At 37.8% G+C, this 27299-nt stretch overlaps 1 protein-coding gene across 1 annotated transcript in view; it reads left to right on the forward strand.

Moving 5' to 3' along the window:
- LOC116328960 (limbic system associated membrane protein) overlaps nucleotides 1-27299 on the forward strand; it is a 1233629-nt gene that overhangs the window by 596589 nt on the left and 609741 nt on the right. The gene's annotated exons all lie outside the window — the stretch shown is intronic.

Raw genomic sequence — 27299 nt, forward strand, 5'->3', positions numbered from 1 at the left:
CCTTAGAAAGCATGTTTCTCCACTTTTGAGAAGCTTGGATTGATAAAACAGTGTTGAGTATTATAGAGTTGTTGCCCCTCATAGTGATCAATAGGCGCATTGAATCTCCTTTACTTTCCTCAGTCTTACCAAAGTTTCATCTCATTACTCACATTCATTATGATGCATTCAGGTTGTCATTTGTATTAACACATTGTTAAAGACCAAAGAAAAATGGCACCAGGTTCTAGTCACATGTTTGACACGAGTTAGAAAATGCACTGCAACAAGGGAGCTTCATGCTCTTCTCTGCAGGCATATGAGAGGGAAGAAGAAAGTCAGTGTCTTAAAAAAATACATAACCCTTCAAAGCAGCCAATCAAATTCAGAATTTGGTTATGAGGTCTTTGACGTTTAGAGATTAAGTGTTAATTAAAAGAGTAAATGAACTATGGCAGAGAGATTAGACTGAACCTCCTCCAGGTTATCAACAGCTCTACTACACACACCCAATAGCCTCAGCTAATTGTAAATTTGCCTAATCATAATATGTTAAATGAATATAAAGTATATTTGGATTTGCACTACCAGTAAAAAGTTTGGACACATCTTCTCATTAAATGGTTTTTATTTATTTTCACTACTTTCTACATTGTAGATACATTCTGAAGACATCAAATATATCACATCAAATATATTTGGAGTTATGTAGCAAAAAAAATTGCTAAATAACTTTTATATTTTAGATTACTGAAAGTAGCCACCCTTTGCTCTGTTGACAGCGCTAAAAACCCTTGGCCTTCATGACCTAAAATGATTTTCACTTGACAGGTGTGCCTTGTCAGGATTCATTTGTGGATTTGTGGCGTCACACGTTAGCTCGGTTTTGCTCGTTAACGCCTTAGCACCGTGCAGCCCTCGCATGGGGCGATCCATGTTAACTCGCTATATACACACACAAACATCTGTGCCAAGTATGGCCTTGAAGTCCTGAGGTCAAAATGTGACACGCCCCTAGGGTGGTACAGACAGACAAACTGGTGATGGCTAGCCTACCGGACACAGTAGTGGTGCACAAGCAGAGGAAGATGGCCGTAATTATAGATGTAGTTATACTGAGTGTTAGCAACATTAGGAAGAAGGAACACGAGAAGCTGGAGAAGTACTAAGGCTGAAAGAAGAGCTCGAGAAGATGGTAATCGGAGCACTCGGTGCAGTCACCCCACAGCTAGGTGAGTGGCTCCAGCAGATCCCAGGAACAACATCCAAAATTCTTTTTCACTGGGGTGAGGTTAATTGGTGATTTTAAGTTTTCCCCAGATTTGAATCTGAGTGGAAATGGTTGTCTGTTTGTCTGTGTTAGCCCTGCTACAAACTGGTGGCCTGTCCAGGATGTACCCTGTTTCTTGCTCTATGGCAGCTGGGATACACTCCAGCACCACATGACCCCGAACTAGATAAAGAGGAAGGAAGGAAGGAAGGTGGGATAGATGGAATGATGGAGCAGGAACACACGGGATAATGATCATAAAAACGGTGAGATCTGGAAAAACAGTTGGCTGTTGAGGGGGACCAGTGCACAGGGAGTACAGCATTGGCAAACACAAGCATAATCTTACAACACTGCAATATCATGAGCGCAGATTGATTCAAGGAGGACTATCTCTGCATGCAACTGACAGGAGGGGTCATCATCCAAATGCCACCGATAAATCTAAGCAAATCAAAACATGAGCAGAGTCTAGAACATGAGCATGCAGAAGAGTACTGGTACCAGAATACAGGTTAGCTTGTCTTAGACAACATGTAATTAGGATTTTATCAAAGGTTCTGCAGAATCTATACAATCTTTTAACACTCATGTCTGACATTACATATTATATCCTTCTAGATATAACACTCAAACTATTTCTCTCACTTTTTAAGCTTTTTATGGATGTTCTTTATGCATGACAGTGTGTTCAAATTCATTTTCTGTATTGTAAGGTCTAGACTGAGAGAGATATTTCTTCAGCCTCTTAATATGCTCTTCCAATAACTCTTATGAAGCAGTTCAAGTGATCATCTTTGTCTTTTTGTTGTTCGTTGGGCCTTCCCTCAAATTTAAATATATGAAAATTAAAAACAAAAACAAAAAAACAAACAAACTGTGGTGCATATAAATGAGTCCAGGTTTTCCAATAAAATTTTGGTTGTACGCCCTCCTTTAACCTCACTTATACTGCATTGCCACTAAAATTCCCCATTATTAATTCCGATATTACTGAATCTCCCACTAGATGAGATCATTTCTTATCCATGTGCCAGGTCTCTCTACTCTAAGCCAAGCGAGATTAAGCTCTATCTCTATTCTGTCTCTTTTTTAACCTTTAACATTTTGCAGATCTCCCATAAAGACCCATCAATTCTTAACAGCCTTATTTAATATTGTACTGTGCAATAAGGCTTACTGTATTTTTCGGACCATAATGTGCACTGGATTATAAGGCACACTGTCAATGAACGGGTCTGTTTTCATACATAAGGAGCACCGGATTATAAGGCGCATTAAGCAAAAAAAAAAAATAGTCAGATAAGTCAAACTTTACTCAACTCAATCGTCTTGCTTCCTCCACTTCCGTACCATTAATCCATTAATGTTGAATTCTCTCGCAGCTGCTCTATCCCCATGTTGTTGCAGTATACTAATGACTAACCTCGCATTGTGGATGGATTATCTCAGTTGTTCTCCGGACTGAAGTTTGATCCATTTACAGTATCCTGCCATGTGATTGCATTTGTCCCTAACTATCGGGAACCCTCACATTAACTTTTATTGAGTGGAAAAAAGTTAGTGTTCATCCTCCAGCTTCACTGTATTTATGTTATGCTTACATACCTGTGTTGCTACCGATCACGTAGTGCATCATTACATACCAGCTAGCCCAACTTCAGTAACCCTACAAAAGTCACTGCTGTTTAGTTTTCTGTCTTCATTTATGTTGGAAGTGATAGCAGAGCTGTACGTTTTAATTTTCTCAGAAATCTCTCAGTCAGAACATGGTATCTCACGTTTAGGTGGAAACTAGCGAGCGAACTTCCTGCTAGCTTGAAAATTAAAGGATTTTAAGGGCACCTTATAGTGCAGAAAATATGGTACATTTAAAGTCTCATGATTATATTTTGATTTTTTTGTTTTACAAATTCATCCTCAAACACAACACTTCAAAACAAGCTTATCTGATTTCAGTAGAAGTCAGATGCATTTGATTTGAATCCAGGAAATCATACTTGTAAAAAGTAACTGAACTGGCGTCACCTGTCTTCATTTTTCTCTCTCATTCATTATTTTAGGCAAATAACAACATGCTAATTTTGCAGTGTGCAGAGCTCTCGCTCAGATTCTTTCTTTTTCTATTACTTCATATTTTACAAGCATGACAGGATGAAATGCAGGTTATCAAAGAACTGCAAGTCATATGGATGTTAGCCATTAATGATTAATTCAAAAGCTGCTGAGCTAGGCCAAAAAAAACGTTGCCAGTTATTCTCATACATGAAATGTCTGTTTATTGAATCTATTATTAATAATAGTGTTTTGTTTTAGAAGACCATGAGTGACACACACACTGTTATAGTATTTGGGATTAATGAAGAAAACTACCAAGAAAACAGCAAGGGACAAACAACACTGCAAGAATAAGCATGCCCTGCTGTTGCTGATTGTTGTTTACTGCTATTCAAATAACAGTGCCACGGGTAGCTGTTGGCAGGTGTTGACTTAGAAACTCAGACTTATCTTGGGGGTGGACAGCATCTGACCCAAACCAAAGCCGCCCATTTTTTCTCTTTCAACACACACAGAGTTCAGAATCTTGCAAACCAACAGAAAGAACTCTAACATATTTTCACAAACATAATTTCAATTTTAAATCCAAAAGTCTTGCATGTTACCACTGCTGAATCTTTTTCTGTGTTAAAATGTCCTTCACTTGTTATTGCCAGAGGGACACCTGCTTTCACTTATCTTTCTGATACAAACCAAGCCTCACTCAAACCATTAGCTTCCAACCATTTGATTTCACAGGAAAAGATCAGCGTCACTTTAGCAAGAGCAAACAGATGTGGACATAGGAATAATAAAAGGGTTGAATTCATCTTTACAGTGGAGGGTTTTAAAAGATGGGAAAACAGGAAGCATAGTAGGAGACATCCAGTCTCAGGCCGTCTTAGGCCTTTGCGTCCTGTTGAAAATGTAAGTAAGGCTTCTAATTGTTTTTATATATCACCCCTACAAAGGGTGAAAATTCATAAACAACAGATTCTCAAATATTTCATCTTCGTTGCATAAAGAAGGCATGTCATGTTAAAACACTAAACATCCCCATCCAAAATTAAGCCAAGTCAGGTTTATTTGTATAGCATTATTCCTACACAAGGTAATTCCGCGTACTTTATACTCTGACGTGAAGGTTCTCAGCCATCCAGGTCATTGTAGTCTAAGGAGCTTGGAAAGAAAAGCGTCTGGACTTCTTTAAGTTGCTTGAAGACGTTTCACCTCTCATCCGAGAAGCATCTTCAGTTCTAAGGCCAAATGGTGGAGAGTCCCAGATTTAAGCCCTGTGGGAGTATCCCCCCCAAGAGGGACATGGACCCCAAACACACCCGAAACATTCACCCGAAATGAGGTTTCACAATGAGCTCACCCGAAACCTTGGCTAATTGTGACCTACACCCGTTTTCACATCTTGGCTCATGTGAATAGTTAGAGGATCATTAGGGGATCCAACTTAAAGTAGTTCAGACACTTTTCTTTCCAAGCTTCTTAGACTACTTTATACCTTCCATTTCCATTTTCTGGCCATGGCAACAGGAAGGTAAGATGTGACTGGCATAGGTAGTTATCAAGGTGGAGCATACTGGTGTTCCTTCTTTTTTTTATTTGATACATTCAGAGCATATGCATGACTTTTTTTCTTAAATAGGGTGTTTTTCAGTTTTTTTTAATTGACAGTGGAGTCCGGGATGAATCATATTAACAGAAACACAAATGAATTTTAATGGTTGATAGGCCCCAAGTTATATTTAGTTTCAGCTATTCTTCATCTATACAAATTTCATCTTAATTTAGGAATAAGCAATTTAGTTCAGTTCAGCATTATTTATATGGTGTCAGCTCACAACAAAAGTCACCTCAAGGCAATAAGCAAGATGAGTTTGTGAATAAATTCAGGACAGAACATGTTACGCATTTCTTTCTTCTTGATGAAACAGCTCAGACCCTGATTAGATTGCACATTAGGATATTGGATGAATCTGTTGTGGTTTCTTTTTTTTGCTTCTATATATACCTTTAACATTAAACCTTCCAAAATGCTTTACTTACAGTGATGGTGGATTGTTGTAAATGTGAGTCAGTAGAGGCCTGGAGTGGCAGCATTAGGCTAACCAAAATTCACAGAGCAGTAATTGAATTGGAACCATTACATCCTTTGACTCTGATGCATGGATGCTATTTAAACATTTCTCCAATTCTCTTTTATATACAAAAAAAAAAACACCCAGCACGCCCCTGCGGGCGGTTTATCCTTCAAGCTCGGGTCCTCTACCAGAGGCCTGGGAGCTTGAGGGTCCTGCGCAGTATCTTAGCTGTTCCCAGGACTGCGCTCTTCTGGACAGAGATCTCCGATGTTGTTCCCGGGATCTGCTGGAGCCACTCGCCTAGCTTGGGAGTCACCGCACCTAGTGCTCCGATTACCACGGGGACCACCGTTACCTTCACCCTCCACATCCTCTCGAGCTCTTCTCTGAGCCCTTGGTATTTCTCTAGCTTCTCGTGTTCCTTCTTCCTGATATTGCTGTCATTCGGAACCGCTACATCGATCACTACGGCCGTCTTCTTCTGTTTGTCTACCACCACTATGTCCGGTTGGTTAGCCACCACCATTTTGTCCGTCTGCATCTGGAAGTCCCACAGGATCTTAGCTCAGTCATTCTCCACCACCCTTGGGGGCATCTCCCATTTTGACCTCGGGACTTCCAGGTTATACTCGGCACAGATGTTCCTGTACACTATGCCGGCCACTTGGTTATGGCGCTCCATGTATGCCTTGCCTGCTAGCATCTTGCACCCTGCTGTTATGTGCTGGATTGTCTCTGGGGCATCTTTACACAGCCTGCACCTGGGGTCTTGCCTGGTGTGATAGACCCCAGCCTCTGTGGATCTTGTGCTCAGAGCTTGTTCCTGTGCTGCCATGATTCGTGCCTCTGTGCTGTCTTTCAGTCCAGCTTTGTCCAGCCACTGGTAGGATTTCTGGATATCAGCCACCCACAGACCGGTACTGGTCTCTGAGCTGTTTGGTACCGGGCCGCAAGAGTTGAGGGTTTTCAGGGTTTTTATCGTTATTTTTTTTTAATCGTTTTTATCGTTAACTCTGTTTCCCTGGGTCTTTTCCCGTGAATAAATCTTCCCTTTTTCAGTACCAGTACTGGTTTTATTTTGTTGTATTTATCCGCGACACCGTAGAGGCCGGTCCGTGAAAATATTGTTGGACATAAACCGGTCCGTGGCACAAAAAAGCTTGGGGACCGCTGAAGAGACTCAGTCATTTTTTTTGAAGAGACTCAGTAATGTGACCACACAAATGGTTTTTTAGTCATTTGACATGAGAACTCTGACGATGATAAATTTTGTGGTCCAAATGTTGAAAGCATTAATGATACATTTTGGGTTTTATTTATCATTAAGTCTTTCAATAGAATGAATTCATTTTGGATTTCAGTGTGAAATCCATTTGTCTGTTCCTATAGAATTTTGCTTCTGGTTCTCAGAAGAATTAATAGGATCTTTTCATGTTACAAATAGCATCTGATCAGGATGGTAATGTTTATTAATTCATGACAATCTCTTTACTGTCCTTGTTAAATGTAGTCTTGCTTAGTCCAGTAGATTTTTCCAGATTTCTGCCAACGTCTAACCATAATTAAATAGCAATATTTGTATAAATTCCTTGTTGCATGTAAAATTATTATTTAAAATACCTGACTTATACTCACATCTTTAAACCTTGTTTTGAATTCTCCCATTTTATTAAGGTAACTATTACTACATACTGTTTGCCATTGTCATACAATAATTGTGTGTGATTTAGATTTAACCAAGCAGAGAAAAGCTCTGTGCAAGATTACCCTGTATTTTACAGTCAGTTACATCAATTATACAATTACACAATTACATCATGCAGGAACCCTCAACCTTTCTCTTGACTCTTTAATTTTAGCGGGTATTCGCTATTACAGTGGGTTATGCCAAACTGTGAGGTGAGTACTGATTCAACCATGTCACTGTAGTTTCACCAGATAAATTGCTCACATTTAACCAACAGTTAAGCAACTCATAGCCCACTGTCAGACATCTTTGAAGTGCTGGTTTTGTTTTTGCACCCTTAAAATAAGAAAATGGCTTTAAATATGCTTGTAATGTAAGTTCTCTTTGTGCGCCTGTCACTTTGCAATGAACATATATACGCACATATACAGTATACATATATATATATATATATATATATATATATGTATATATATATAGTATACATTATAAATTTAATTTGTGAACTTGTTTTTCATACCTGTTTATAATGTAATTTACGAATTGGTTGTTAAATTCTCCTGTTCCCTTTTGTAGCAGAAATAATAAATTACCTGTGTTGTTATATTTGTTGGGCCATAGATCAGAGTTTTTGTTTTGTTTTTTTAAATATTAGAGCAGTGTGGTGAGGGCTACAGTTGTTAAATTAAAGTAGTTGGCATTATATTTTACTGACAAGCACAGTACTGTTGTCCTGTGCTTGTCTGTATACGGCTGTGTGTAGCAGGGACTGTGGGGTAGAGTGGTAACACAGACCAGCTGCTATTCTTCTGTCTCCTCTTAACTTTACCTTTCCTGCTCTTCTTCCTAAAGTCATTACATTTCTGTTCTGTTTCTGGTTTTTGTGACAAACCCTTTAGCACCTGCGACAGGCACTAGGCCCCCATTACCCTGAATTGGAAATATGTTGGCTGACTGCTTTTTGTTTTGTTTTTGTTTTGTTGTTTTGGGGGTTTTTTGTTTGTTTTTTTTTTGTTTTTTTTTTACTTTTTGCAAATTCCATCTCATCTTCTGTAACTTTGTCACAAAATACATAAAAAAGCTTTCATAAGTTTTCACTGGCTCCTTTATTAATTTTTGTATGTCTCTCTTAAAAGAAGTACACATTGACTTAAGTGTATAATTATCATATACATCATCCATACAAAGACTGCTGATTTCGCACCACTACTTTCCGTTACAATTATGAGTTTAGAATATTATTACTTGTTAACAGATAAAATAACAGGGAGTTTGGTTTATATGCAAGGAAAATTAAGTCATATCTTCACTTGAACTATGTACAGTAATATTTTGTATTTTTGATTAATATCTTAGCTGATTATTATTTTTCATCTCCACTAAACAAAATCTTTTCCACTTTAAATCACGTTCTTTTGAGGTTTTACCTCTGACTGTTAGAAAGAGATAGCCAGTGGTTTCATTCTGAAGTGGAACCAGATGGCTACATAATGATATCTCATTGGGATCTCAGAAAGTTGGCTGCATCATGATTAGCAATACACGATGAGCATAAAAGAAGAAAAAAAGGGCTCTGGGAACTGGTCAAAATATATTAGTGAAAAAAAAGTAATAATGATAGAAAAGGGAAACTCACACTAAGAATAAGTGGCTGTGAAACTGTGGGGGATTTCACTTTTCAACCAGAGTGAGTAATTATGCCTCTGTGCCTGCTGTGTGTCTCCTGGTTCACCCGGGGAACTTAGTCCTTTCTTTTTCTCTAATTTATAGCCATGCTTCATCCATTCATTGAAGGTTCATTATTATACATCAGATCAAATCAGTGCTTTCAGATGATTTGAAGGCTAGAGGAACAGCTTAACAATAACTGACACAAAAACGGCATTAGAGGCAATCATGGTTTTATTTCTTTGAAAAAAGGCACAAAGTGAAGTAGTTGAATTAAATTTGCCAGAAAACACTTTGGGATGTTGGAGCTTAATCAGATTTGTATGTTTAAACAGTAATCTAGAATTCAAATGAAACAATTGGTGTTTGGTTTTAATCAGATATCATCCTATACAACAGGTGATAGGGATGTCAAACTCATTTTACATTGTGGCCCACACATACCCCACTTTGATCTTAAGTGGGTCAGACCAGTGAAACTTCTCTTTTTGTCAGTGTAAAGAGGTTTAACAACACACTTAATCTCTGAGATGTCTTAATATTAGAAACAGCAGTGCATCTCAGTTTTTCTGCATAAAAGAGAAATGCTGCTCTAGTAAATGAAAAGAGATAAATGGATAAAATTACAGAAAATGTAGCTCATTGCTCAGACTGTCCTGTAATTATACATCAGAAGGTTTTTGTTTAGTCACAGAAAATGTCCCTTTATTAATATTATTATTTAACTGTAATACCAAAAAAACAAGGTCTGTTTGTAGTGTTCTGAAAGCAATTCTTTTAGCTCATAATTTTTAGCTCCTAACTAGTCCTGCTCCCTTAACAATATTAAAAGAAAAATACTTTGCCCTGTTCTAAAGGTGGATATTCTGCCTGAGTTCGGTTCGGAGGGTCGCTGCTCCTAATTCATCACAACAATCATTCTTTATACAAATCCATTAATATGATATTTAAAGGGAGGATAGATTAACAAGTGGGGAACATTTTGAAGAACTTCTTGGCTTACCCCATTGTACGTGGTTGCCTGAAGAATTTTAAAACTCTGCAGCGTGTTGGTGGAGCATTTGACTGCACCCAAGTGTATGTCTCCTGAGGACAGGAGATGGTGTTTTCACTGGCAGAAAATCTCTCCACTGTGGTTGTACCATTGATGGATCTGCTTGAAAGCACTGCAAAATTTTTGTGCTCCCCTGTGTGTCAGAGTGTGTTTAATACTGTGACAAATCTGTTGTGTTTGGCTCCTGTTTTGACTCCTCTACTTCTCTATGAGTCCTTTAAGCTCCAGGTGGATGCCAGTAAGTTGGGATGTCGGGCAGTTTTGCTATAGGATATTGAGAATATTACTAATAAATTGTGTTGCTACTTCTTAAATAGATTTGATTTGCATCAGCTCAAGTGAATTGGACTCCACGCCAATTATGCAGTGGTACTTGATGTAAGCCATTTATATAGACCTTGACTTTTCCGAACTTATTGAACTGCCCAAAACAGCGACTAATATGCTGGTTATTATTGCTTCTGTCCTGTAGATTGGACATGAAAAACATTAAGGCCAAAGACAATATTGTACCCAATTCTTTATGCTGTGCAGTACTGTAGTAAGTTTTTATGCCAGCTTTGGTTGGGGTGAGGGGAGTTCCCATCAATGTCTTCCTGTTTTTCTCTCTAACCTTGTCATAATTTGCTTTCAGATCCATTTGCTGAGGTGCAGGAGTGTTGTGACAGTGTAGGTAATAATGTTGCTTCCCTGGTATTGGATATGACACACTGACTGCTAAATTGGGTTTTGTGGGATCCCTGTAGGAACCTTCTTGTTGGGAGGGATGACCCCTGCCCTGTACTCTCATCCTTTTTTCATCTGTATGTGTCCCAGCACCCTTGTGGGCAGGGCTGCGCTTATTATGTGCCAACTGGAAACATCTGGGCACCGTGTTCCCAGACAGTAACGTTAGTAACAGTAACAGTAACTGACCCTTCATTCTGTCTCTTCCTCACCTACCTGCTTTATCATGGCCTTAAAAGCCAGTTTGTGACTCTCAGGAGTTGGCTGCTAATCTTAGTTTTTGGCTAGATCTCAAATAAGATACATTTGAGCTCAAAAGCGACTGGCTACTCACCTTATTTCTAGCATTATTTCAGGCTTCAAGGCTTTTACATAATAGGATAACTTCCTTTTATAAAGGAAACAAATGGATGTATGAATTGAATTTCACATAGCTTCCCTAGGACACAGCGGTAATATTCAAACTGATTACATGCGAGATGTTGGTGAAAGAGGTGTGCAGTCTGAAATCAGATAAGCTTTGGCATTATCTTATCTTCATTTGTCATTACTGGGTCCAGGGTGTTTACCAGGTTTCTGTTTTAATCTTCCACCACATTAATTTTCCTGCCTGAAAAAGCAAAACGTGTGACACACTGTGATGACAAAACTGCACTGAAGTTTGATTCCCTGTGTAGGCTGAGTCATAATACTGTTTTTCTTCTGTTAGTACACACCTATTGTGTTATCCTTTTATAGTACTTCTAAATTCTGTCATGAAATTCCCGATTAAAGAATTTGCATTACTTCTGACGTTAGGAGAAATACGTGAATATTGACTTGTTTTTCTAGCTCTGCTGATTCTAGAGCAGCAGAGGACAAAACAGATTATAAGGAAAGAGTGTAGCTCTCTCAGTCATGGTAACCTGTGTGTGTGTGTGTGTGAGAGAGAGAGAGAGTGAACTAGATTAAGGACTGTGGCCATTTCATAAAATAATGTCAAAAACGGCAAATCACTAAGTGATATGTGAGAATCGAAAGATGAAATGTAATATTGTGAGCACATTCAGTGTATCATTCGTTATGGAGCATGTTTTGTGCATTATGTTCCTTCACACTCAGGAGTACCTGAGCTTGGCAAACAGGAATCTCTTTCACTGAGGTTGTCTTTTCAAAGTTTTCTTTGTTTGTTTTTTGGGGGGTTTTTTAGAAATGAAAGAAGTTTTCTTGTCTGATGCTGAGCCACCAGTGAGTTTCTTCTAAAAAAATGAGCACATTAGAGGAAGTTTTTAATGCAACTGTATTCTATTCTGGGGTGCTTCTGTGTTTAATTGGGATTTTTAAAAACCTGGATATGACATTTTAATGGAAAAACTCAAAAAAGTGATACATCACAGAATAGATATTTCTGGGAACTTCTGTTAGGGTAAACACAGGCGCTGTTCCTCGTACAGAACCAGTTTTGGATATTTAATAAATTGAAAAGCGTAGGAAACCAAGCAGACCTGCTGGTGGAGAAACTATTTGAAGTTTTGCAAACAAATGACCAGTAATGGAGAAGACGGGTAATGGAGAAGGTTCCCCTTCAAAGTAAATTTTGCACCTTTTAAAATATGTTGACTGTTTCAATCGATCAGATTATTGTCTTTGATTGTTAATTATTTGTCCTTTTCTCTCTTTCTTTCTCTTTTATTGGGATGCTGTCTCCTGGTGTCCTCCTTCCTGAACCTTCATGGACCTTGAATACAGGTAGAACACATTTTTTCTTATATAAATGACACATTAGGAAGTTTTTGTATTTTTTTTGTATTTTTTGGGTTTTGATTTGCTGACCTTTCCTCACTTTCTTTGGTGTGATTTTGAATTAAACATGGGTTACTGTCTCTTCCTGGTTGTTTTCCTCAGATTTCGCTTGCACTCTTGCTCTTGAATTTGACACCGCAAACTTGTGTTGTTGTGCACTGTTGCCTTATTGCACAGTTGATTTTATGGTGACTTGAACGCTTTAGGTTCTTCATAAAGCCCAAGCTCAAAGATCATGTTTAAACAGCAGATGTCATTTTCAGAATGTGTCTAAGTTATTTGTGTGCGGTCCTATGTTTGATGCTGTAGGTGGTCCACAGTCAAAGCAGATATGGGCCATAGTAACACGTACAAATGCTTGTTTTCATTCATTTAAGTGTAATTGTACAGTGGAACTTTTGCACAACAAGCTAGTTGAAAAATGCATATCAGAGCGAGAGAGGCCATTTAAGAGAAAAAGCACGCTGTACTTTTGCTGATATTATTTTGATTTGTTATATGAATATATTAAGACATCTAATAGCCACATGAGAGCGTGAACAAGCAGTCTCTTGTGCTCTCTCTCTTTCTAACTGGTTGATTTTTATGCTGTTCTTCACAGATCCTGTTGTGCTCAGATTTATATCTTTAAAACAGAGGCTTAAAAAAAATAACATAGGTGTTATGTGTTACCACAAGCTGTGAACAGCACCCTCCCTCTGAGTGCCACAGCCCTGTCAACAGGTTAAAAAAGTCTTCCATCTGTCTCAGTCCCCAGCCAGGTGTTTAATGGCAGCCTTTACTTCGCTGAGCTTATCCCTGCTTCCTCAGATAGTTGACAGTCATCAGTAATTAACTAACCCCCAAGAGATTTTGCCTACAATTAGTATTCAGCACACCAGAAAAGACATCACCCCCAATGTTTCACCACATTCCACATCCGAAACACTGATAGTCAAACAAAGTACTTTTCTGTACGTTTGTCAGAAAATTAACCGGATTGAATGCAGCAGAGCAAAAATGACTAGACTCTTGGTGGAAGGGAACATATATCAGAGTGTACTGCAACTTCTCCGATAGGCCTAATTGGGAAGTGACAGTAACATTGTGAAAACAAGTGCCATGAGCAACAGGACTAACTGCCACCAATTGCTGTATTGAGGCTTATAGTGGGGGTTCTGTTACTTTATGAATACAAAGAGTGGTGATATTAATTATTATTATTTTTTAATATTTATAACTTTTTAGCCTTGAGAATTTTTGCAGCTCTCAAGAATATTTATTTGACTTGGAGCCAAATAAATATACTTTACTATAAAACAACAACGATGTAAAATTCACTTGAATCAATATCTCTTTGGACCTCATATTTAATTAGAAATATGAGTTCCAGCTACTAAATACTACTTCAGTTTTTTTTTTGTTTTTTTTTTAAATTATTTCAGATGTTTGAAGGATACAAAATGATGTCAAGGTATAGAAAAGGAAAAAAGTTACTAAGACAAAACTACAGTATATGAAATTTTGATGCCTCAATCATGTCATGTCAGGTCATTTTAATCAATGTTATAAAGTAAACAGCATGAATTTCCCAAAAGGATAAAATAAAGAAAGAAGAAATTCTATGGAATGATATTTATGCCATAGCAAGTGCGCGAGCAAAAACATAATCCATAATCAAAACGTGCCCGAATTCTACCGTTTTTAAGATGTTTTTCAGTATTAAAGTGAAGCCAGTGATAAATGAGTACTCCCACAGGTGTGCAATAGAAATAAGAGCTGTAAGTAAATGGGCAAATTGAACTTTCAAAAAGTCAACAAATCCTCAAGACTGATGTCTAGCACAGATCAACTCTTTCATACTGACTATACATGTGCAAATATTTCATTATAAACTCTAATATCATGAAGCAGAATTAGAATAATATAAAATAAAAATCAACTAGTCTCTGTATGAACACTATTAAGATTTGTAAATAAACAAATACATAAACTTTACTAAACTGTAAAGAATATCAAGGAAATTGTACAAAAAATATTTGAGCATTGACAGGAGAAAGCAAACAGATGTGTGGTGTTTCCCTGTGGTCTGCCTGGACCAGCCTGGAGACCAGAGTGATGGATCAACACCCATAATTGATGTTAATCCACTGGTTAGCTGCACAGAGATAACCACAAAGCATATAAACTAAGCACACCTAGCACGCAGCAGATGCTAGCACTGGTGTGTAATATAGTTAGAAAACCCTTTAGATTTACACAGCATGATAGCAACAACCTGAACTGTTTATCAGACACTAATTCAGACAAATGAGCTACTTACCAAAGCCTATCACATCCTTCTCTCCTGTCCACTCCACAGACTGTTCAGAGAAACTGAAATATGTGAATGAGCTATTACAGTGAGTGGGGCACTGCAGCCAGATGTGTACAGCTGTTTTACTGAGCATTTATTGGTAGCAACATAAAAACATTTTATAAAATTAACTTAACTGATTAGGAACCAAATGTTCCTTTTTTGTAGGAATGATGCTGGCTTCTTGTTATGATGATTTATTTTTTTTAAATAATAGAAGCTATGTAACAACAGGCTAATGGGACGGCAGTGCAAGGCTTCAGAACTTGCCTCTGGTTTAAAATATTTCTTGAGCAGTAAAGTAAACCAATGACAGTTGCAACACAGCAAATAATAATTGTTGATAATTTGGTAAACTTTGTTTTTCAAATTGAGATAACTCTTTATTGTCAATGCACAGTCATACTTAGTACAATCATTCAACGAAAGTGGGAAACTGCCTTACGTCAGGACTAAACACAACTACACACAACACAGTAAAGTTATATAGGAAAATATATAGATTTTTGCAAGAAAGGTATGAATAGTAAGAATGAATGTTAATTGCACATTATTGCCCCCCCCCCCCAACCCCCTACAAAAAAAACAAGTCCAAGGAGGTAGCTAATCGAATTTTGACTTTGAAAAGACGTCCACAACAACCACATTTGGACTATAAACAGCCTGTACATGGAAGTCCTACCGACAACAACACTAGATGTTGAGCAGATGTCGAAAAAAAAAGACCTGGTGTTACAAAATAACCTCTTCAGTTGACCAAAATTGGAGGTCCAAAAATGACCTATAAAAGACGTCACACCGATGTCACTTTGCACAGTGGGTATGAACCCATGAATCAAGTTATTGATGTGCTTTCTTTACACTAGTGCAGTTTTGGCAGCACCCAACAACACCTCGGCCTGGCCATAAAATGCCCCACTGTTTAGTCAAAGCTTCGCCTGACCTCACAGATCTCTCGCTCTTTCACTCCAACCATGACTGCACTAATAGGGACGACTGAGCTTCTTTCAAGGAGGTGAGAGTTGAATCAGTTAGCTGTTTTTCTCCTTCAGTAGAATGTAAGACCTAGAAAAGCATACAGCCTGACCAAGGATGTTGGATTTGCTTTAACACTGACAACAAAAAAGCAGCTTGGCTGATATTAAGTACCAGATTAGGAGGGAGACAGGTAGAGAAAAGGAGGACTAGAGTGCAGGGAGGAAGGTGGAAAGAGAGTCTGTATGCACTAAAACTATCTGAATGTAGGGAGCAAGAGCAAACGGGAATAGGGTTATATTAGGGGCATGAATTTTTTTGCTTTCATCATTTGTTATGTGATATCAGCAACAAGTGATAGTATTCAGCATCTGCCTGTTCCACCTCTAGTACAACTTGCCCTCTTTCTTTCTCTACATTGTGAAGCACATACAGTGTCAGATATCGATTGGCCAGAAGGTTGTGAATTTATATTTGTAATACCATGGTGTTAGAGCAGATAGTGATACCCTGTCTATCCCTGGGTCTCTCCTAACTATTATTGTGTATCTCTTTATTTTCTTTCTCTTTTCTTTGCCAAAGTGTGTTCTTGTTATTCAGGTCACACATAGCGCTTTCTGCCTGTCTTGAATTTTAAACCACTAGTAAGACTTTGCTTTTTAACTCGGTAAAACCACGAGTTCTCTCCCATTTTTTGCCCACTTTTTGCATGCAGCTCTAGCGAGTCAAGAGACGTTTCTCATTCGAGTATTTTGTCATTCCGATTTTAAAACTCAAAACAATCGGAGTCATGCTGGTGTAGTGACAGAGTAATTAACACAATCAGTGAACTGTGTTGGCTCATGATGTGCCTCGTTGCTAGCAGATTTATCCTGGAAGATGATGATGATGATAGCCATGGATTTGGTGCATCTCTCAGAAGTTTATTACATTTAGGATTCAGCCGCTCCTCTGTGTCTTCTTTCTACATATGTTTCAGTCTTTGCCGTCTTATCCACCTACAGTGCATTCATATGTGTGTGTCTGTGTGTGTTTGCAGTTACTCAGAGTTCCAAGGGATATATTATCACTTGCCAGTGAAAGCTTTTTCACACTGTTTTTTTTTCTATTTTATTTTTGTTGAAGTTCCAGTTTTAGTAGGATTAATAATGTAATAAACCCCAGGAATGTTTCATTCGAATTAAATTGGTTTTGCATCATTTGAAGTACTGTATGAGCAGCTCTTCTTCTGTGGAGTGTCAAAGCAATTGCGGCAGGTAGCTGCTTGTTCTGACTACTCTGTCTCTCACAAACAAGGCCAGCTGTTAATTTATCATCATTTGCTGTGTTTGGAGGAGAACCAATTTGGCAGCGGACTGTCAGGGCTTTAGATTGAGGACCCACGTGCAAGAGATGAACTGGTAACCCATTTAGATGGTTTTATTCGGGGGTTTTTCCATGTGAGAAAATTCTTTTTTTGTTCATCTGTTGTACTTTTTAAAATTTGTATAATGTTTTCTGATAGTGTATTTGGCAGCAGCTTTGTTGACAAAAAAATATTTTTAAGATATTTTGGTGCTAGTTTTTCTTTTAAATTATTTGAACTTATAATAACTGACATTGGCCAAAAGATGGGTCAATCACAAATCTATCACAGGGTTTAAATAAAGAGGCAGACAGTCATTCATATTCACATCTTTGGTCTAGAATCATCAAGAAAGTCAACATGCACATTTCTTGGACTGTTGAAAGAAACCACAGTGATCGAAAGAACCCATGAAGGGATTGAGAACATCCAAAAGTCCACACAGAAAGGTCCACGCTGGCCTTCTTGCTGTGAGGCAATTTTTAAAATCCAGCATTAACAGAGACAAAGACTGCTGCTTTCCTGCAACAGCCATGAATTCAAAACACCCATTTTAAATTTGTCATGTGAGGTTTTATTGTGTATGAAAACAGGGCCCCTAAAGTAGAGATTTGTTCTGTCATTACATCAGGGTCCAATTTCAGAAAAATCCCTAAATAGTCGGTCTTTGGCCTCTTATGTTAAATCATTGTAAAATATGAATGTAGCATTTCCATAGTGTGTAGCAGGAACATGCATGTGTATAGTAGGACAATTAGTAGTAAGTACAGCAATATAACTGACACTTCAATCAAATTTAAAAAATTAAATGATCAAAGTTTGTCACATTGCACCAAAGTAAAAAATAAATTAACAGAAACCCATCATTACATTGTATGCACACAATTGTAGCTAAACACAGAGCTAAGAATATCAAATACACAGGTCGCCTGATAGACAGGAGACTAGTTGTTGGGACTTTAGAGAAGGAATGTTGTCCTATTCTCACTTCATGGTGTGCTAAATGCTTTCAATTGGTGAAAGATCTGGACTGCAGGCAGGCCAGTTCAGCACCCGGACTCTTCCACTTTGTGCACCTGGACTCTTCCACTCCATAGGCACTAACGAACCCTCATATCATCAGAGATACAAGTGTTTGACTTGACAGCTGAGTGTTAATAACGAGCTGTATGGTCCCTTTTTTCTAATGTGCAGAGAATAAAGTGTCCATGTCTCACTAAAAATAAATTAATTAATTAATTTTAACAAATTGATAGAACATATTTTTCACTTTGCCTCAGTCCAACTTAAGTGAGCTTTTCCCCAGAGAAGATGTCAGTGTTTCTTGACCATGTTCACACATGGCTTAACCTTTGCATGATAGAGCTTTAACCTGGATTTGTGGATAGGAAAGGTAACTATGTTTATAGACAGTGACTAGTGGAAGTGTACCTGAAACCATGTAGGGATTTCCACAATATAATCATGCCTGTTTTTAATACAGTGCTGCCTGAGGATGTGAAGATCACAACACATTTTTCAGCCTTTGTGCACAGAGATTTCTCTGTTCATGATATTATGCAGTGTTGATAATGAGATATTCTTAGTCTTTACAACTTTACCTTGAGAAAAATTATTATACATTTTTTCCACAATTTGTATATATAGTTGTTGTGCAGATTAGGGAACCTCTTCCCATCTTTATTTCTGACAAACCCTGCCTCTCTAAGATGCTCTTTTTTCAACCATGTTAGTGGCCGGTTACCAGGTAATCTAATTAGTTGTTATTCTGGCTGTTTCTTTTTAGTATCACTTACTTTCGTTGCCTTTATCCCAACAATACTGTTTTATGTTCTACTGTCAATAAAATATACATATTTTATATTACATATTTTTATATTACATTTCCCCCCTTGTCATGTCTGTTCTGTGGTTATCACAGTTTTATGTGTGCCACCAATGACCTTCCAACTCCCTGTGCTTACTTTTGTTTACCATTGGCATGCTAGCCCCCCCTGCAATGGTTTCTATGTTCTAGGATCTAGACTTGTGAAACCAAGTGAAAGCTGTGGTTCTCTAGGCATGCAGTGTTACCCTGTAAGGGAGTAAGGAAATAGGAGTTAGTTCCACATAATGATGGAGCCAACTGTCAGCGTTCGAGTATTACATTTCTCTGCAGGGCCTGCCTAATTCAAGCTGGATGTTTGGAAACAGTGAATTTTAAATATAGAGGTAGGAAAATCTCTGAGGGTCAGACAGTAATTGACTCTTTGCTTCTCTGGCTCTGTGCAGTGATAGTGATGTGTTTTGACAGGAGCCCATCTACAAAGGTTTCGCCTTTCCTCCCACCTTTCATTTTTTCCCAGTGTATCTGTGTGCTCAGCGTATTATCTTAAACACCCCTAAAGTCATGCCTATAAGGAGCTTGTTTTACATCAAGCAATTCTGGTGAATATTTATGGAAAGATTAATAAACAAATAGATGAATACTTTCATATTCAGCAATCCTTTCTGGCTCAAGATTTTGAAAACTTGTTCTGTATACTTCTCTGGAAGCAAAAAATCATAAACTTATATTGTGTAAGTTGATAAATTGAGGCCTCTCTGTACTAATATGGTTTTAAAGAGACATATATAGAGTCACATAGATATTGACACTGATTAGACTGGGGAATATTAACTCCTCCCAGTCTTCTCTCTATCTGCTCTCCTTTGCTTAGCCATTTTTTCCCCCACACTGTTTTGAAATGTAAGCCAACCAAATCAATCTCTTTAATATATGGATCAAAATGCTATGCAAGACACTTCAAAAATATTCAGCGAGCAAAGAAGATTAAGGAGAATATGAAATCTCTTTTTCTATGAATCACCTTGAGCCAGTGCTGGAGATGTTTCAGAACTGACTGGGAGCTCCAAGCCGATCATCATATTAATCTCCTCCACTGGGTGGTACTGTAGAAATCTGGACTGAAATTGAACTCCAGAGTAAGTACACAAGCATCAGCATGTTTTTATGTAAATTTAGCCAACACTGTTATATATAATTTGCTCTAACATAGATAAATATCAGATATCTGCTTCACATATGTACTGTATTGCTTGTAATAGGGATAAAGTAAACATCTTTTAAAATATTTTTGCATAAAGGTTTGGATTTATTGATTTACAGACAATTTTTTTTAAATATTACCTTTTTACAGAAGTTGAAAATAATCTGTCTGTTGACAGACATGTCAGTTCTGTAAGCCGAGAGCAAACATTACACACGGTGACAGCTCGCTAGACAATAGCTCAGGGTTCACTCTCCACGGGCTCTGTGGCATCAGGGTTTGGTGTTTTAATGTCATGTGTTATGCCGCCAATGTCAGGAATGGAACCAGGAGTGGATGTGACCCACAAATAGGGAGAGACAGCAGGCAGGAGTCCAGGAGACACAAAGACATCTCAGTGTACTGCCAAGGTTACGCACCTGAACAATACACACACGCACGCACACACAAGCAGACACACACACAAATACTGCTATTTTGCCAGAGGTTACTCAGCTGGCTGACAGCAACCAACAAATAAAAGAATCCCACCGCTGAGCCAGCTGACTGGCATAAAGAGCCTTTATCCATGGCCAAGGAAAAGAAGCACCCTGTCACAGAAAGAGAAGCCAGGATGGGAACGTTGAGGAAAAAAAGAACCATAATCTGTCCCAAAGGTAAGATATGAGACTGGCAAAGGAAGTATTGGAGGTTTGAAATAACATCCCGGTGCTCTGGAGCTGAATCAGCCCCAGAGGGGAGAAACTGGCTGGACGAGGCAGAGCCAGTGGATAGATGTACAGGTGATATTTTATTCAGCACTTTGCAGTTGTCATACAGATTGATATGCTGCGATCACTGTTGTTCCCATTGGAACATGCTGTGCTAGCCCTCGATCATCCTCCACTGAAGCAACTTGGCACAAAGGTGTTGGTGAACCTGGATTTTTTCAGTGGTGTTAAACTAAGTTTAAGTCTTGAAATTAATATTTTAAAAGGTTGGTTCAAGGATTTAAATGATTTTGTTTTGGTTTGCTTTTTGGTTTTTGGTTAAGTTTTGATTGGGGATTTGCTGGAGGGTGATGTTTATCCCCTCCTCTGCTGAATTTTTACAGCATATCCAGTGGGGACTAAATTTCATGTCAAGAAATTTCTGATTATCTACAGAACTCTATGAAGTTGAGATCTGCTACTTTATATTTCATTTTGTTTAAATGGGAATCATGGACTGCTGAATGTGGAAACTTGCTAGATGTATTTTATTTGTTTGTTTGTTTTGGCTCACATGTAGAAATATACCCTACCTGCCTATTTATAAGTGCCCATTTTAACATGACTATGGGAAAGAGAGGGACTTAAATTAAATAATTCAGTTAAATTTTACGTAAAGTAAATTATTGATATATATTTGTTGAATGACTAATTATGTTTAAATGAATATAAAAACATTAACTGTAGCAACAGATGCCCAGAAAGCATGGACCGGTGTGTCTATTGTCCATTTCACACTTTGCCTCTCCAAAATGTTAAATGTACACATATGCAGAAGTTGCAGTAATATGCAGTAACAGCAGAGAGAGCTATTTTATTTCAAGCCAATATGAAAATAATCACAGGAAAATGTTTAAAAACACATCATTAAAACATTTGCATTAATATACATATTAGCTAGCTGAATCATTTCTGACCATTAGGGACCCGGGAATCTACTTCATATGTTTTTTGCTCACTAACAACTTTAAATCCTTTATTTGCAATATATTGCAAGATTGCAGAAACTGCAGTATAATGCAATTTCTGCATGCATGTCTGTTTCACGCTTTGCCTCTCCAAAACGTGCAGTGGAGACAGTGGACCTGCGTGTCTATTACCCATTTTGCCGTGATACTGGATAATAAATACACTAACTGTATCACTATAAAAATTAATCCTGATTCTCATAATAAACCACTTGCAGTCACATCTTGAGCCTTTAATCATTTGACTGACAGAAGTCTTATGAATATTTAGTGACAGTGGGGCATGGGGGAGGGGGTTGGGGGCAAAATGTCAAGCAGGATTCTATTTTGGCATGTTGTGTGATGTTCAGTTGTCATGTGTTGGTGTTTTGTCATTACTTGTCATGACAGACATGTCAGAAGAACATTTCAGTCTCTTAGCCCTTTGAATCTGGCAAATTTGCTCATTTATTGTTTTAATTTTTCTACATGAGTTTTTGGCTTATTGTTATGCAGGTGCTAAAAGCTCCGTATTTCTTCAGTCCAACAGTTTGTCACTGGATTCAGGTTTCTTTTTTTTTTTTTAACCAGCTAAGATCTGACAGATATACAAATAAAACCTTTGTGCTTGGCTGTAAGTGTTGCATGAAATGTCACATGTGAAGTTCTTGTTTTCTCTTGTTTTTTGGTGACGATAAGGCTTGATATACCCTCAGGTGTGCCCCATATCCCCCCTCCAGGCATGCCTTTACCAAACTTTAACACAATGCTGTTTGTTGTCTCAGGAGACTTTACTGTCACCTTGTTTCAGAGCAAAAGGCTTCATAAAACCCTGTGATCAGATCATCAGCCATCTACTTTTATTACACTCTTGAAGTATAGTCTCATCTGTGCAGAGATGTTAGTGTTTTGCTGTAGAGCATGAATTATTATGCTATTCTCTTATCTTGGAGTTTGTAGAAGAAATTTGGATCTTTCTTTAAACTTCTGAATAACAATTCAGATGAAAGGAAAACAAAATTGAAACCAGTAGCAATGATAAGACACACAAATACACAAATGTGTGTGTGTGTGTGCGTGTGTGTGTAGGGGTGTGTGTGTGTGTGTGTGTATGTGTGTGTGAATGAAATAACATAGTGTTATCAGTCTTATACTTGGAGATACAGGCCAGCAAGGATTGTCCATGTAAACTTCTGTTGCCAATACTGCTGATGCTGCAATCCAAATCACCACGTTTTTGAGTGGTGAAGTAAATTTGACTTTACTTCATGGATATGCGCGAGAGAAACACCTGGAACCTGTCAATTGACAACGAAGACAGAAAAATATGCTGCGAATATAATTCAACAGTCTTTCTTGAAATTAAAGCACGACGAGGGATTTTGACCGTAAGTTTTCACTAATAGTAGTGTTGAATATGAGCAAGTGGATATATGTGTATATCAGACACAATCTTTCTTTGTTTTCTCTTTTCACTGTATATTAACCAAAGCATCGTGAATATTCTGATGAATTTTACAGCAACATGAATTCATGAGCTCCTCTTTATCACTAAGGAATGTTTCTATGTTCATGAAGAGAAATAACGTCTAATTTGGTCCTCTTTGACTGTGATCAGAGCCTTGTACTATGCATACACTTCATGCTGGGAGATCTTAAAGGCTGATAAATAGTTATACAGCATAACGTCATTATGAATAAACCAAAATGTGCTCTATCACAAAAAGATAGATCTGGAAATCCCAGAAAGAGGAATAAACCTTAATATCCCTCTTTAATGAAGGAAGTCATTTTAGCAGAGATTGTTCTCAGTGAAAACTTGGCTCGTCTCTGTTCTGCGCTGCAGCACACAAATTATTGTGTCATACTGTGTGTTTGCCTATGAGAGGGGTTGAAAATGACCACTGTGTCTTGTGTAATGGCCTCTCTGTGGAGGACGTGAGGAATGAAACCACAGTGTGTGTAGATGTTGCTTAATTTCATTTGCACGCCGACTTCGCAAATGTTTGTGTTAGTGAGAAATGTCAGTGAGTTTTGATGGATTGGATCTGTGCATTCATATACACACCAAAGCATCGCTCTTTCTGCCTCATCATCCAAGGAAGTCAGCGACACAATTATGCATCAACCAGTGGCAGGAAAACAAAAATGAGCTTCTCTGCTTCTTCCATACTAGGAAAACACTCCAACCAAATATTATAACTTGTCATTAATACAAAGTACTTTGTCCTTCCATTATTATACTACTTGTAAACTATTTTGAGTTTAGGCTGTCCTATTATAAAGCTTAAAAATCAGAATATTTACCAGAGTTATTGAGACTGCATAGTATTGTACTTAGTATGGTGGTTTGCTTCTGAAAAGAAAACTAAAAGGGAAAAAAACACAAGCGTTAAACTGCATTTCTCAACAATAATCATAATAAATCTGAGGTTTGTAGGATTTTGTCATTAGGGCTTTTAATGATTTCAATTATGGAGAAAAGTGAAATGATTTGCAACCTTAATAAATATTCACCAGAGGCAGAAACAGAAACATTTTTCAGCTGTGTAAACATGTTCTGAAATCAACCACATTTTTTTGGCTAATTAGTCTCTCCAGAGATGCTTCTTAAAATTTGAGGCTGATGTTATTTGAAGACACGATGATGATGCTATAACCAGCTTTGAGTTGAACCAATGAGATAAGAGTTTGATTGAATTACATTTGTTTTGCTGTGACAATGCTTTCAGCAGTAGGAGCAGTAGTAGGATGATGTGTTGTTACACACACACACACACACACACTCATGTAGCAGCATCCCGCCATGTCTATTAAGTTCACTTTGAAACTTCACTTTGAATTAATCAGTTTAGAAGCTGTCATGTGTAAAACACTGCTGTAGCAGCTGTGTGAGTGCATGTGTGTGTGTAGTGCTACAGCAACTGTTTCTCCCCTTGGAGAATTACTGGCACCACAGAATACTTACTTTCTTCAGCCAGAACAGTGTGTGTGTGTGTGGGTGTGTGAGTATCTCCTGTGTAAAAATTTAATTTGTTTGTTTGACACCTAATTATATACTTGTAAGGCTTTCAGAGTTATTAAATATTGCATGCACTGCTACTTTTAGAAAGTGTGTAATCTGTGAGATGGTGCTAAAATAATGGGTGCAGTACATTTAATGTTAGGAAATGGCACCTTAATCAAACAATGTATAATAAGTAGAAAGAAGAGCGAAAACAAGAATTAATAATTAAAATTGCATACTGCACATCCTGTCTGTCTTGACTTGTTTATAATAATAACCTGATATTCCCCATTCTTCTTTGGAAAGCAACACTTTTAAGTTTTCTTTCAAAAATGATAATCATGTGTGTGTGTGTGTGTGTGTGTGTGTGTGTGTGTGTGTGTGTCACAATGTAGTTACAACATAAAGTTACTTTAGGTTGATTTCCCCTTAATGGTAAATCTAAGTGTTTTAATATAATTTCATACTGACTTCATAATAGAAACTGTGGTTAAAATGGTCTGAAATGATCCTGAACAGCATTCATTGCTTTTAATCTTTTTAATGTTTTTTTTAATGCTTTTAATTTTTAATGTGCTACAGCGTACGGTACATTGCACAATAAGTACTTAGTGAAGAAAAAGGTAGCTGACATCAATTTGCATTTTGGATAATGACACTAAAGTGACACTTGGCAAATTCTAGTTTTATCTTTTCTATGGCAAGAAAATGAAAAGCACCCATAGCAGAATAGCTAATACACTATTTGGACATAGGTAGTGGGCCATAGGGTCTCTTAATTTTTTAATTTAGTTGTTTTCAGCCTCATTGCTACAGATGTATAAAGTCAAACACCTGTGCATACAGTCTGCCTTTACAAACATTTGTGAAAGAATGAATGGTTCCAAAGAGCTCCCTGGATTTGATCATGACAGTGTAATAGGATGCCACAACGAGAAGCCAGTTTGTGAAATTTCTTGAAATCACCTGTAAGTGATATTAATGCAAAGCAGAAACATTTAGAGCACAGCAACTAGGCCATGAAGTGGACCAGGTAAAGTTACATAGGGAGGTTGCCTAGTGCTGAGGCACATAGTGTATAAAAGTCATATGTTCTCTGCTGACTGAAGAAATGCAGAGTTACAAATCTTCCCTGGCATTAACATCCACTCAAAAAATGTGTGCCCAGAGGTTCACAGCGTGGGTTTCCCTGGCTGAACAGGGAACCCATGCTCGGTGCATGGTGGCCCATCACTTAGGTCATATATGGCCAAATTTACTAACACTGATAACCATGTCACTTAATTTGAAATTTGCTCAATGATGACCTAAAACCTCCAATCAAAAGGAGTCACACAATACCAGCAGTGACAAAATTCCCTGCAACTCTTCAGTTTTTGATGTTGCATTCTTTTTCACTTGCTGTGCCCCGTCTGTGGCAGGAATTTCACGGCCAGGCTCGAAGTTAAATGCCTGAAGAATAGAGCGAGCATGAAAATGTTGACTGTGGGTCTGGTCTTAAAAATAATCCAGTTTGGATGGATGTGAGAAACAGGAATACTTAATAGCAGCCATGTTTCATGTTTTTTGATGTTTTGAATTGGTTTGATGAGTTAAAGGTGTATGATTTTGTTTTGATAAATAAATAAACTTTAAAAAACACATTTCTCAATAAAGTTTTTACTACACTCGCATAAACTGAAAAACTAATTAATACAGTTCATTAACACACAAATCCAAGACATCCCATACAACTCAAGAATAATTTAAGAGCTTATTCATTATTATTTTCCGGTATGGAAAATAGAGGAATGGATCCCATTGGCGGTTCATGTTAGGTGACAGTCATGAGGTCAGCTTGTGTTTATAATAAATTCTCCGGTTTAAAAAGAATAATAACACTTTTTTGTTAAATGTAAAGTCAGATCAAAAGAGTAAAGTGTCTGTCTTGTATACAAAACTGTATAGTTAGGACCATATTTGCAGCATTCTTCTCTCTGACAAACACTTTTCCAGTCCTTCCATACTTGGCTTGGATTTTTGAAGGATTCATGTCATACAAACAGAGAATATACTGGTAAATATGTCAGAAATGTGTTTGACATGTTCAGGAAAGAGGCGATGAACAAGCTAACAAGTCTGCAGAGACTCAACAGAAGAATCATCCAGAGCACACATAAAGCATTTTCTTTTCTGTTGTCGGCAGCAGACAAGCGGAAAAAATTGGAAGCCTCACACAAGTGCACCCTAAAACGTTAAACTTTAACTCTATGTTTACAAAATGTGGCAAAGACCTACACGTCTACTTTTTTTTTACTCGATTTCTTTTCGGCGGGGGCTTCAGAGGTGACTTCAGCCCAACAGATCCGTATTGACTGAATACAGCACGTATGTCAGTGACCCTGACAACTCACTGACAGATACTTTTAATGACTAACAGAAGTAATGTGCCAAATGTCAGATCTGCTCAGAAGAAGTTGGCAGTTTAATCCAGTGTCAGAGGTTATTTTAAGACTGAGGTATCTTTGTGTGTGTTCGTATGTTTTTTTTTCTGCCCCACAGAAGCTAGAGCCTTTCATGTTGGGAAGCCTGGGGATGTTGTGCTCCGTGCCCTTAAAAACAGCATTGTCAAAGGAT

The sequence above is a fragment of the Oreochromis aureus genome, linkage group 14 (genome assembly GCF_013358895.1).
Source record: "Oreochromis aureus strain Israel breed Guangdong linkage group 14, ZZ_aureus, whole genome shotgun sequence".
Classification (NCBI taxonomy): domain Eukaryota; kingdom Metazoa; phylum Chordata; class Actinopteri; order Cichliformes; family Cichlidae; genus Oreochromis; species Oreochromis aureus.